Source organism: Eschrichtius robustus, chromosome 3 (genome assembly GCF_028021215.1).
Source record: "Eschrichtius robustus isolate mEscRob2 chromosome 3, mEscRob2.pri, whole genome shotgun sequence".
Lineage (NCBI taxonomy): Eukaryota > Metazoa > Chordata > Mammalia > Artiodactyla > Eschrichtiidae > Eschrichtius > Eschrichtius robustus.
The window spans coordinates 184,788,536-184,802,534 of NC_090826.1; the positions used below are offsets into that span (position 1 = coordinate 184,788,536).

Consider the following 13,999-nt stretch of genomic DNA (forward strand, 5'->3'; position numbering starts at 1 on the left):
ATTATCTAGAAAGCTACTATACAGAATTATAATGCCAATACCTTAAAAATACATGGCAGTCTGCAATTTGAAAAGAGGTTTAAAAACGTGTGTTATCATTTTATAGGCGGTAACTGAAGCACAAAGTGCCTTACCCGTGACTTACTTGCTTCAGTGTATTAGGTGTTTTATAGATCATACTTTAAATATCTACTTTACCACACACTTTGGTGAGCATTTTCCCTGTTTTACATATTAGGGAACCAAAGCTTAATGAAGTAAAGTATCCTGGGCAAGATTAGACAGTTAGTGGCAGAGCCGAGACTGCAACCCAGGTGTTCTGGCTTGCTGAACAGAACTCTCTATATTACAATTACACTGGATAAGTCAGTCCTCAGAGACTCAGAAGAAATAAATATCTGAGAATTAACCCAAGAAAGACCTTCTTAAAATGGCAAGTCTTAAGCTCATTTTTAAAACACGTGGTAGTTACAGAATGATCAAGAGTACTACTGTTTGGGTAGGTGAAGAGACAAGAGAGTAAGACACTCTTCCAAAGATATTTCTGTCAGAGCAAGAAAGTTAAACTGGAAGGATTAACAAGATACGTGTTTGGTGAAGTCGGATGAATTCAGGTTATGAAGGGCTTCTATTACCAGGCCAAGGAAATAAGCTTGAATAGAAGCGTCAGAATTCCGTTTCTGAGCAGGTGAGTGTCACGTGAGACTAGTTTCGGCGGGAAGATTCTGAAGTGGTCCAGACACACCCGTGACCACTTAACCAGCCTCCCCTCCTACAGCCACGGCGCCTTCTCTGCCAGCTTTAGCCACTTCACCCTCCATCACTCGGCTGTCACCTGATACGCACTCTCTTATGAAAGCAGTGTTCTGTGAGTACATTCCTGTCTTACCAAGTCCTTGAGGCCAAGAATCATATCTTTTAATTCATTTTGCTTTAAAATCCACTTCCATTTTGAATGCAAAAAGCAGCAAAAGAATGTTGATTCCCATCCTAACCATGACAAACATCTGGATGGTCTTAAAGAAAAATATCATATTTTTTTCTTGAACCTATTAGAATGCTGAGTTGTAAGGCAACCAAGTAAAAAGAATCCCATGGAGTTAGAAGCCCCTCCAAAGAGAGACTGGAGACAGGATCTATTTCATCCCTGGCAAAGCACACACACGGAAGAAGAGCAGCTGGAAGATAAACAGGGAAGGAGACGTGCTGAAATGCAACCAAGACCACGTGTGGACTAACGTGCCGGTCTGGAAGAGCTGGTAGACTCAGCAACAGGGGTGTTTGCACTCGCAAGCCCTTCTCCACAGGTAAAATCCTATAATCTCATTTGCCAGATCAGGCAACTCTACCACCTGGGGCTGCAGAGAAGGACTGGGGACAGACAGGAGTCTGAAAGCGCTCCCTCGGGGGTGCAGGCCTGCAGGAGACAGGCACGAAGCCCACTGACTCCTGAAGGTCATTCATTTACATACAGCAAGAGCCTGAGCTGCTGGCAGACGTCAGCAAACTCAACCCCAAGACCTCGGGGGCAGGTGTAGAAGTACAAACTCTACACCCCAGGGAGGAGCCAGAGGCCCTGATAGGCACAGGATTCTACACGGATACCAAGCATAAGTCTACCACCACTAGGGAGGGGCAGGCGGCCTGCAAACTGCCCCAAAACAATCACAGGTAAAGGGAAGTTTATCCACCACAAGCAGGAAGGGAGGGGTGCTGAGAAGGTCCCACACCTGAGCCACAGGGGCACATGGCCTATGAAGACCAAAGCTGGACCAGAGCACAGAAAACCCATAAGGCTAGGACCACGTAACTAGCAACAGAAATTAACTGCTGAGGGAAGGCTGCAAACACCGAGAGAGACCCGCTATGTAGAGGGACTGCCGACAGCTGAGGGTGAAGGCGGAACACTGAGAAAAACCTTCCGGTACCTCCAGAAGTACTGCCGTCTACACACACTTATAATAACAGCAGCCACTGCAGGTAATGATGTCAACAACAAAATCCCAACCAGTCCAACACATGATGAACTCAGCCTCTTGTACTAACGGCCTCACACCATTTCTGGGTGTAAGTACTATTTAACTTACTCTCTACTGCTTTTTTACACATGGGGTCCATCACCCAAGAACTACCAGACATGAAAAGTAAGAACAAAATAAAAAGAAGGAGAATATGCATAAACAGATGGGATGACAGCAGAGAGACAGAATCTATAAAAGAGTCAAGTTGAATGATAGAATTGTAAACAAAAACATGATATAAAAGATAAAGAATTATTTTGATGGGCTCATCAGCCATTTAAAACAGGTCAATAAAAATTATTTAAACTGGCATTCCTATACACTAACAGTGATCTAACTATCTGAAAAAGAAAGAAAGACAATCCCATTTACAACAGCATCAAAAACAATAAAGTACTTAGAAATAAATTTAACCAAGGAAGTGAATGATCTATACAACAATTAAGACACTGATGAAAGAATCTGAAGAAGACACAAATAAATGGAAAGATATTCTGTGTTCCTGGACACGAAGAGTTAATATTGTTAAAATGTCCATATGACCCAAAGCCAGCTACAGACGCAATGCAATTACTATGAAAATTCCAACAGCATTTTTCATAGAAATAGGAAAAAGAATCCTAAAATTTGTATGGAACCACAGAAGACCCCAAATAACCAAATCAGTCTTGGAAAGAGCAAAGCTGAACTTCCTGGTTTCAAACTATATTACAAGGCTATCGTAATCAAAACAGTATGTTATTGGTATGAAATATACAGAGATCAAGGGAACAGAATCACGAGCCCAGAAATAAACCCATGCACTTATGGTCTAGTAAGATTTGACAAGGGAGTCAAGAATACGCAATAGTGAAAGGGTAGTCTATTCAATAAATGATGCCGGAAAACTGGATATTCACATGCAAAAGAATGAAATTGCATGCATTTATTAACCTTACATCACTCATAAAAGTTAACTCAAAATGGGTTAAGGACTTAAATTTAAGACCTGAAACTGTAAAACTCATAGAATGTTAGAAAACATAGGGGAAAAGCTCCCTGTCATCAGTCTTGATAATGACTTTTTGGATATGACACCAAAAGCACAAGCAACAAAAGCAAAAATCAACAAATGGGGCTACATCAAACTAAAAAGCTTCTGCATAGCAAAAGAAATTATCAACAAAATGAAAATTTCTCCCATTCTCATGGGATGGAAGAAAATATTTGCAAATCATATATTGGATGGGGGTTAATATACAGAATATATAAGAAACTCATACAACAGCAAAAACAATAATTATCTGATTAAAAAGTGGGCAAATGACTTGAACAGACACTTTTCCAAAGACATACAAATGACCATCAAGTACATTGAAAAGGTGCTCAACATCACTAATCATCAGGAAAATGCCAATCACAACCACAATGAGATAACACCTCACACCTGTTAGAATGGCCATCATCAAAAAGACAAGAGGGAACGAATACTGGAGAGGGTGTGGAGAAAATGAGCCTTTGTGCACTGTTGGTGGGAATGTAAACTGGTGCAGCTACTCTGGAAAACAGTATGGAGGTTCCTCAAAACACTAAAAATAGAACTACCATATGATCAGTAATTCCACTTCTGGGAAATTATCAGAAGGAAATGAAATCACTGTCTCGTAGAGCTATCTGCAGCCCACGATCACTGCAGCACTTTTCACAACAGCCAAGATATGTAAACAGCCTGTGTCCAGGAATGGATAAAGAAAACGTGGTGTATGTTTATACAGAGGAATACCATTCAGCCATAGAAAGAAAGAAATCCTGCCATTTGTGACAACATGAATGAAGCTGGAGGGTATTAGGCTAAGTGAAATAAGCCAGAGAGAAAAACACAAATAGTGTATGATCTCATTTACATGTGGAACCTAAAAAAAGCTAAACTCAGAGAAACAGAAAGTAGATTGGTGGTTGCCAGGGGCTGGGGGGGTGAGGGAAATGAGGCGGCACTGGTCAAAGGGTACAAACTTGCCCTTACAAGACGAATAAGTTCGGGGACCTAATGTGCAGAATGGTGACTACAGTTAACAGCACTGCGCTGTATACTTGAGAGTTGCTAATTTGCTAAGAGGGAGAGTAAGTCTTCAGTGTTCTCGCTGTAATAAGTAAGTGGTAGTTATGGGGGGTGAGGGATGTGTGTTAGCTAACCTGACCAGGATTAGACTCAAGTGTTAGAAAAACCATGAAGAAGTTCCAGAGAAGGCTGCACACAAAGTCGTCCTATTTTGTAACTTGTTAAGATATTTACGCATCATGCTACTACTTTATGTTCTATACCAGGAAATATAATCACGGGTAACAGACATAAATCCAGTTCAAATGATAATAAGGTTCTAGAATACTCTCTAGTTACACATCTCTTGACGCTCCTGGCAATTTCTCTCTCTCGGGGACACGCATGCACAGCAGCAGCAGGAACACCTACAAGGACAAGACGGGCCTTTCCTTTCATCAACGCTAACGCTAACCTCTGACCAACCTTAAAAGCAGTTCTTATACACAGAACAGGAAGAAAATCATCATTTCTGTACGCCAGGATGCCTGGGAGAAAATAAGAATTTGTCTAGAAAACTTGGGGACTTTTGGAATAGAGAGCTGTTGTTACTTTCACCAAAAGCCCTTAAAATAAAGATGTAACGAGAAAAAGCTCTCACAAAGTTAAACGGAATGGAAAGATCTTAGTGATGTAATTACCGATGTAAAGTCTAGAATGGTAATACTCAATATATTAACTAAATGGAAAATTTAAGTACCTTTGTTTTTGTTTCAAGACTTTGTGATAAATGACATAGCCATTTGTGGCAATAAATCTGAAGAGTAAAATTATAACATTAAAAAGGTACATTTCAACCCAAAAACATCGCATAGAATATAGGGAACATGTTCACATAAGTCTTTATCATACCCTAGGTATTGTTCATTTTAAAAATGAAGTCCCGGCCAGTTGCTGAAAGAAGGAGTTGGTTTTGAATTATCTCTTTGAAAGAACAGTGTTCTTGAACAATTTTATGACAATATAAATTTCTCAAATATATAATCTATTGTGTTTCTAAAAAAGAAAGGCAAATTTTATAATTATAAATTTTGTCTTGCGTAACCACTTTCAAGGAAAGAAAATATTACCTAATGGTCACTAGAGGGCACCCTTGTCATCCATAACTGGGGTGTTGGGGAGGAGGGCTGACGGGGCACAGATGTAACAATAATCAAATTTGACATGTTGGAAATTAATATTATTTCAACAGAAACAACAGAGAAAAATAACTTTCTTTAAAACAACAACATGGTACCCATACTTTCAAATTGGACCGAAAGGATCAATTCTATAAATTAGTGGCATTAGTATAAATTAGACTAAATAGACGCTATATGAAAGAGTGGCTTTTGGACAAAGACTGCTAAACCGTGTTTTCATTTAGGCAGTACTTTTTGTGGGCATCTTTTAATAGAAACACACTTACTTAAATTATTTTTAAAAACATTTTATCATTTGAAACTCTCATACTTTAATACTTATACTTTCTGATCACTTTAATTCAGCACTTTAGCTTAATCATAATAACAGAATTCTCAATACTGAGCCAAAGTAAACAGAGTGCTAAAAATAAAAAACTAGGGTTTCTGTTTTTGTTTTGTTTTGGGTTTTTTTGGCTTACCATGATTTGGTTAAACTTATTTTTATTATTTTGTAAGATTTATATTATATTATGTTTTTTTTTCCAAGTATCTGGCTCTCCTCCTGCATAAACTCATCTCTCCCCCTTCCCCCGAGGTCACAATTATTTTTCTCATTGTGGTTTACAGTCATTTTTTTTCTTGGTCAGAAGCAGCAAGTGGCTACTTCCCTCTGTAAACCGATGATGATGCCATTTCTTTCTTGACCAATAAAGCAAAGCTATTCAATGGACTATATTTTTCAAAGACCCCAACAAGTATGTCATTTTCTGAAGTCTATTCTGTCGCCTGAGAAAACACTGTCCTTAATTACATTCATTTTATTCCCAGATTCCACTGAATTCCAATGAAGAAAAGTGTGTCATAAACACAATACTATAAACCACACCCTACTAGGTGTGAATATCCCATCACTTACAATGCTTAGGAACTAAGCAATTTAGAGAATCTAAATGTTTATCTTTTCTGGTAACTTTCACAGAAACAATTTCACTGGCAGTATTTTAAAATATGAGATTTATTCTGTGTAAAATGTAAACCATCTCACATCTCATATTTAAAACATGCTTACATACTGGGATTTAAGTTCCCATTCAACTGAAACGTGGCTTTCAAATGCCTAACCTGCAAGCCACATGCCAAAAAAGGCATATACAACTTCTAAGCACATTTTTTAAAGATGAAATTACATTACTCATCAGTTATAAAATGAGCTCATTGACGCTGTGCTATATTCCAAATCCATTAGGATGATTTATAAACCAATAAATACATAAGGACTCAAAAAGATAGCAGTTTCATTTGAAGTGTACATTATCACCTTGTACTATGGGTAAAAAATGGAAAAATCACATATATCATATTTTATGGCATAAACTTTGTCCTTATTTCTTCACTCTAAAGAACTATTCATATCTTGGACTATTAGTCTGTATGTGAATGTAATTTGAAAAACAGAATAAATGGCCACTAGTTTAATAGTACCTCATCTTATTAGGAGGCATTATGGCTGTTGAGCATATTTCTATTTGTAAACACTGTATTTGGGTTAAAGTCTTGACTACATTCCAAGTGTTTGTCAGCAGTCACACACTTTATATTATATTATATTTATATTTATATATATTATATTTATATTTATATATATTATATTATATTATATTTATATTATATTATATTATATTTATATTATATATATTATATTTATATTATAGTACAAATGCAAAAATAACCTTTCATTTCATATTTTCTCATGCAGCTTTTCCATAATTAATTAGACAGGTTGAAAATAAACCTGAGTGGATTGCTACTCATCCCAGACATGCAATAGTTAAGAGTGGTACGTGTGCCAGGGTTTTAATGGGGCTTAACAACAAAAAGCTTCAATCCTCCACTTTCACTCGATTTTGCTGCGGTGGTTTTGCTTGCTTAGGGCCATGCATCTGTTAAGGTTGACTTGTAATACAGCGACCCTCTTGCTCGCCATTCACTGGTCTAGTTGTGTGTGTGTGAGCCTGTGAGAAACACAGACACACAGACAGCACACATTACGATTACCAGAGTAAGTTAAGAAAGGCTATTATTATTAAATATGAACCAGTGTCTTAGGTTCATATAAATTTTGCCTATTATTTAAAGTTATTTCTCATTCTTCGAAAGTTTCAATAAATTTTTACAAGCAAATATTTTAAAACATAATTTTAAATGACAGACTTAGTCTAGACATTGCTCACTGAGTCTACAGTGTTTTGTTCTAAAATAAAATGGATGAAAGAAGGTAAGTATGTAGTCAAGATGAAAACGGTTCTGCACCATGGCCAGTGGCGGTATTCTCCCTGGACCCGACTGGCCCTATTTTCAATAAAACCAGAGGAGGAACCTTTCCCTGGAGTCCTGTTAGGCTGGGGCTGCTGCTGGAACTGTCATCTCCACACAAAAGGGAAAAGGGTTGGGTTTTACAAATGTGAAGCCTAATTGGAAGATCTTCATGGCTATACCCCTGACATTTATTTAAGCCTTGTCAACAAAACGGGAAATAACCATACTAATTAGCAGACCAATACACAAATTACCATTTGTTGCGAGTAGATATAGATTCACAACCCATTTCAAAAATAAGCTAAGTAATGGAAGCTTAAACCACCACACATTTTAATTTTTGTTCTTTTCTACAGTACCCAGATTATAAAATTTTTTTTTTTTTTTACTTTAAAATACACTCTTGGAATTTAAATTACCAAAGTCTCATTTTTCTCTTTCGAAAAATGAAGATAAAGTGTTTCATTTACACAAATCTAGTTGGAAAACTGGAAATGTAAAGTTCTTTTTATATAGCCAAAATTGACTTTTCAAATGGATAAGCAAGGGCTTCCCTGGTGGCGCAGTGGTTGAGAATCTGCCTGCCAATGCAGGGGACACGGGTTCGAGCCCTGGTCTGGGAAGATCCCACATGCCACGGAGCAACTGGGCCCGTGAGCCACAATTACTGAGCCTGCGCGTCTGGAGCCTGTGCTCCACAACAAGAGAGGCCGTGATGGTGAGAGGCCTGCGCACCGCGATGAAGAGTGGCCCCCGCTCGCCGCAACTAGAGAAAGCCCGCGCACAGAAACGAAGACCCAACACAGCCATAAATAAATAAATAAAAGAACGTGAATTTCTAAAAAAAAAAAAAAAGAAAGAAAGAAAAAAAAAATAATTAAAAAAAAAAATGGATAAGCAAATAGGTTAGGAATGGGATGAGTCAAGTCCACATTCTTTATTTAGATAATCTGACAATAAAATGGCATACTTAAGGTCTTATAAACTTATAAACCAAGAGATTTCTTGGTTAAGAACAAAAAGTTGTATATTTCTTTCCAAATCATAAACTGAGATCTAAAGGTATCCCTACTTAGAATGAAGACAGATAATTCTAGGGTCCCCAGTGCTTCAGTGACTACAGGATTGTTAGTGACTCTGGAAAGAGAGAACAGCGAAGAAGGTCAGATGGTGCCACTGCTATAAAAGACCTGAAGCTCAAGATATGTGTTTATGTATAAATGGACAGCGGCCAACTACTTAAGTGCCTACTGTGTGGCAGGTGTTTTACATACATGATCTATAATGCCTACAGCATCCTCGGAAGATGACATGTACTGTTCCTACCGTTTCACAAATGCAGAAATTAAGGTTTAGAGATGGTGTGTTTGGCTTCATGCTAGATGCCAGCAGCCTCCTCAAAGTCAAGACCCTCTGGCTGTAAAGTCCATACCCCTGTCTCCAACAGCCCCTCCGCCAAGAGCACCCGTCTCAATGCAAAGCACAAGAGCAGAGGCCAGGGACTTACATTCCAGAATCAGTCAGTCTGTCTGCTTTTTCAATCCCTACTCTGCTATTTATTACTGTAGAACTTTGGGCACATTTCTTAATCCCTCTGTTCCCCCGTTTCTAAACCTGAAAAATGGGGGTAATAGTTCCCACTCTGCTTGGATTGTTGGGGGTTTTAAATTAATCCTGTAGTACGCACAAACACACACAGCCTGTTAATCAAGGAACTGTCTCTTTTCCTTGTGTTTTGCAAGGCTGCTCCAGTGCACTTTAATGTTATCTCAACTCTATAACAATTGAGGTTTAGAAAATAGTAGTAAGAACATCAAAATTATCTGGATCACCAAATCCCATAGGTATCTACAGAATCTTGCTTTCAGGTAACTGAATTTACCACCCAGCAAGTCTTTTAAGAGAACCTGGTCACGTGAACAATCAAATATAAGACGCGGCCCAGGACATGGTTCCTTCCGGAGAAGCCAGTACTGACACGAGAGAGACGCTATAGAACGAAGGGAAGAGTGTATTCTAGGCTTATTCCTGCTTGTAACCTTTGCATCTTTTTAAGCAGTTCAACACTCACGTGAAAGCTGAGGCCACAGCGAGGAAGCCGAGGGGCCTCTGAGGAAGGTTCTGATGAGCCTGAGCGCTTCACATCATCAGACTGCATGGGAGAGACCAAATAAAGAAGACCGACCTTCCCTCTGCTGACACAGGGATCCTCGCCAGGTGCATCCTCGGGACTGTGTGCAGCCAGCCCCACGTCCTGAGACGGCGCTGAATCTCCTGGACAGCTTTCTAAACCTCTGTGCACTGTGGCTCACGGTAGCTGTGTTTTTCCATTTTGGCTGCCAAGCACGGCACGGGGCCTTAGCTTCTTACTACACTTACTTTCTCTCTGCCGTGAATCTTCTCTAAATTAAACGAATTTTAATTCTTTATTCTATGACCCTTTGTAAGATATCAATTTATTTTTGGAAACAGGTAGAATATAAACAAATAAACATCAGTGTCTCTGACGTATTTATTGATATCTAGGTTCTTTCTTTAACCACATCCAACTATTCCCAGAATTGCTTCCCTATTTAATTGAAAATCTTAATGTGCTCAGATCCTAATATTATTACAACTTGTAGAGATAGGAGTGAGAGAACATACTGATTTGGGAATCATCACAGAACAACACGCACATGGTTCTAGCATCAACTTTCTGTCTGCTCCACAGGATACTGGATCTTATTTTGATTGAATCAATGAGATTGGATTATCTCCAAAAAGTGAACCAAGGAAGCTTCTGCAATATCAGACCACAAAGAAAAGGCAGTGGACTATGCCTGATCGCTCTTTATCTCTTTGCCCAAAGTGCAAATGTTGCATCTGAAGCTTATTTTTGCTGAGGTCCTTTTGTTTGTGTAAGTGGCTCCTCTCTCCCGTGAGAATGGAGGCCACGGCAGCCCATCAGGGTAGGCTGACCTTAAACTTACCAAGCTTCCGATTTGTGGAACAAAGATCCAGCCTCTAACCACTCAAAAATATAGATTTTTCTTTTCTTTTGCAAAGATGACTTCTTGGCAAATAGCATTATAAGGCAATTAGAAACAGTAGAAATCCTTTGAGATACTGTCACAAGCCTTAAAACCCCTACTCTGAGAACTGCTTTCCCTGTTCACACCCACCACCCTCCCAGTGTCTGTGGTAACGTGGTCCTCTCCCCGCCTCTCTGGCTAGAGTAGACGGAGCTGAGGATTAATGCCCGATCCATGTGGGCTGATTACGTTCTTCCTCAAGAAACTGGATTTGGGAATTGTGGTCAATTTCTTTCTTTTCTTTAAATCTAAATTAAAAAAAAATTTTTTGGAGTATAGTTGATTTACAATGTTGTGTTAGTTTCAGGTGGGACTGACGTATACACACTACTATACGTAAAATAGATAACTAATAAGGACCTATTGTGCAGCACAGGGAACTCTACTCAATACTCTGTAATGGCCTATATGGGAAAGGAATCCAAAGAAAAGAGTGGTCATATGTATATGTGGTCCATTTCTAGCAGTTGTTTGAACTGAGGGCCTGCAAGCTCAGTGAAGGGACAGAGGATCTGAGAAAGCCAATCTACAGAATGCACAGTGAACAAACACGCAGAGAGAACAGACCAGGTGAGACAGACAGAGAAGATGGTGGGGTCGATACTCTCCCCCGACTGCTTTTCCCGTTCTCCAGTCCCAATCCTCCCAGAGGTCTATATACACTCCTGCACATGGATGCAGGAACATCTAGATCCTCACAATAAATGCCCTGCTGTTGTCGTATTTCATTTGTATGTGTTTGCTAACACTATGAAATTAAAGAAATAGTTCAGATCTGGAATTAGATGACAATTTCAATTTGAATGTACCATGGTCTGCTTTTATAAATAAGCTGCTGACCACAAGTTGGCTATCATTTCAGAGCCCTAAAACTTTCAGCTCAAAGAAGTAAAATTAGTATTGCAAGAAAACATGCATTCTGGCAGCTATGGGGAAAAAAAGTAAGCGTGAAAAGTAGCAAGGAAAAGAATTGCCAAAGGGCCCGAAATTTACCTCTTTGGTTAGTGTGTATGTGAATCTAAAGCTATCAAATTTAAATTATAGAAAAAATACAAGCAAAAGCAAAAAATTAAATTACAATAAATACTGGGTTGCAAACGGTTTGAAATATAAACTCAAAAAATTTAGCTGTTAAAATGCATATACATAGATGTATGTATCTATTTACATAATGGGACAGATGTATACAAAGAAACATATTCTGGGTATACACATTGCCTGAAACTCAGGTATTTATCACTCGCAAAGATTGTTATGCAGACATTATCAGCATCTGCACAATAAATCTAAATATGTTGGTTTAACAAATTCCTATATACCAAGTAGGAAAATAATAATTCTCAAAAGAATAAGCCCTACTTCTTTTAATTCTTGTTAAAGTCATGTCATGTCCACCTGAAAACCATAAAATGCTAACTAATGAATGCAGATAACGACACTAATGATATTACAGTAAATGACAGCCATGAAGATTCAGGGTAAGTATGTGATGAATGTAACCTATTATCCTGTAAGGCTTTCTAGTACCTAATGTAATTTTCTCTATCAGAAACTGTCTCTAGGAATTCGAAGAAAACAAACAAAACCAGAAATCAGTAATGTATTTTATAATTAAATTATCATAAAAATATTGTGCCACGTTAAAGAAAAGGCAGATTTAAAAATTTAAATATGAGGAGAGAAAAATAATTTTCTTAATTTAAAACTGACATTTACAACAGGGCTTTCTCCAATTTAAGTGTTCGCTTTTTATCTTAAAGCATCCTGCAGGTAACAAAGATTCCCACATTTCTTTCACATAAAAATCTATTTATCATGATAAATATAATCTAAGTGCTTAATCCAATATTAAGGCAGTAAACATTCTGGGAAAGTTTTTAAGATGTCAAAGCTTGAGGACAAACAGGAAATGAACATTCTAGTGATGGGAGAAAAATTAAGAAATTGATTGCAGGGCTTCCCTGGTGGCGCAGTGGTCGACAGTCTGCCTGCTAATGCAGGGGACACGGGTTCGTGCCCTGGTCTGGGAGGATCCCACGTGCCGCGGAGCAACTAGGCCCGTGAGCCACAACTACTGAGCCTGCGCGTCTGGAGCCTGTGCTCCGCAACAAGAGAGGCCGCGACGGTGAGAGGCCCGCGCACCGTGATGAAGAGTGGCCCCCGCTTGCCGCAACTGGAGAAAGCCCTAGCGCAGAAACGAAGACCCAACATAGCAATCAATCAATCAATACATCTTTAAAAAAAAAAAAAAATTGCTATACAGAACATCTTTAAAAAAAAAAAAAAAAAAGAAATTGATTGCAAATCCATCATTAATTTACAAGTTAATAAATGTTTTCCAGTTAATGGTGGTAGCCAGAAAAGTCTCCTACCCTTGTGGAATAATTATTTCATTGAAACAATTCAGGTCATGCAACCAGCATTCATGACCAATACGCTGCAGTTAAGCAATACTAATGTATGAAAACGTAAGCTTAACAAATGGATAAATCATAGAGAAGGCACTTTGTATGTTATAAAAACAGCCCCCTGAAGCAGAGATTTTATATGTTTTTCCAAAATACCTAGAAAAGTGTCTGGCACTTGTAATAGCTGTTGAACAACCGAACGAATGGGTCTTCCTTACAAAGGCTGAGGTTTTAGCACCGCTTCCGGGGCTCTCTCCCCATTCCTAAAGACACAGGAAAGGCCTGCACCGAGTGTCTGCACATCCAGCGAGCTACCTGAGCACCGGAGGTGGGCTCTCGTCCAGCCCTGCCACTAACTAGTTACAAGACTTCAGGTGAGTGATGGGACCATTCGGCTACCAACTTCCTCAACTGTAAACTTTGGTGACTGTGATAGATGAAGCTTTGCAGCTGCTTCCAGTTCCACGGTTTCGTAACTATAATCCACTCGAGAATTCCTTTTACAAGCTAGTTTTCTAAGACCACTTAAAGTATGATCTGGCGTATGCAAATTTTGCTTCCTTAAAACCAGCAGCAACACACTTATGATGCAAAATCAGAGACACATACAACTATGATCCTGGACCCTTTCCTACTTTAGGACAGTACTTTAAGTAGCATTAGATAGAAGCAGAAGCTTTAACTACTGATAGCAAATAAAATATCTAACTTTAGAAAAAGACAGACATACATTACTTCATATTCTAATTTCTACAGATTACTTTAGCAGTCAAATCCCCACGTATGAGTTTCATCTTACTTTTGTAGTCAAGGAAGCAATCAATAAGCTACCCCCGCTCCTGGGCAACCACACACTGCCCTGTCTCTCTCCGCTCACCAGGAGGACATGACCCAGTGACGTGTGTACAGACTGGGACCTGGACCCTGGGCTCCCAGGCCCCCCTTACCGGCCCGGATGCCACCTACTCACCTCCTTGAC

At 39.0% G+C, this 13,999-nt stretch overlaps 1 protein-coding gene across 3 annotated transcripts in view; it reads right to left on the minus strand.

Annotated features, from left to right (window-relative positions):
* DENND1B (DENN domain containing 1B) overlaps positions 1-13,999 on the minus strand; it is a 258,260-nt gene that overhangs the window by 24,393 nt on the left and 219,868 nt on the right. The window lies entirely within an intron of this gene.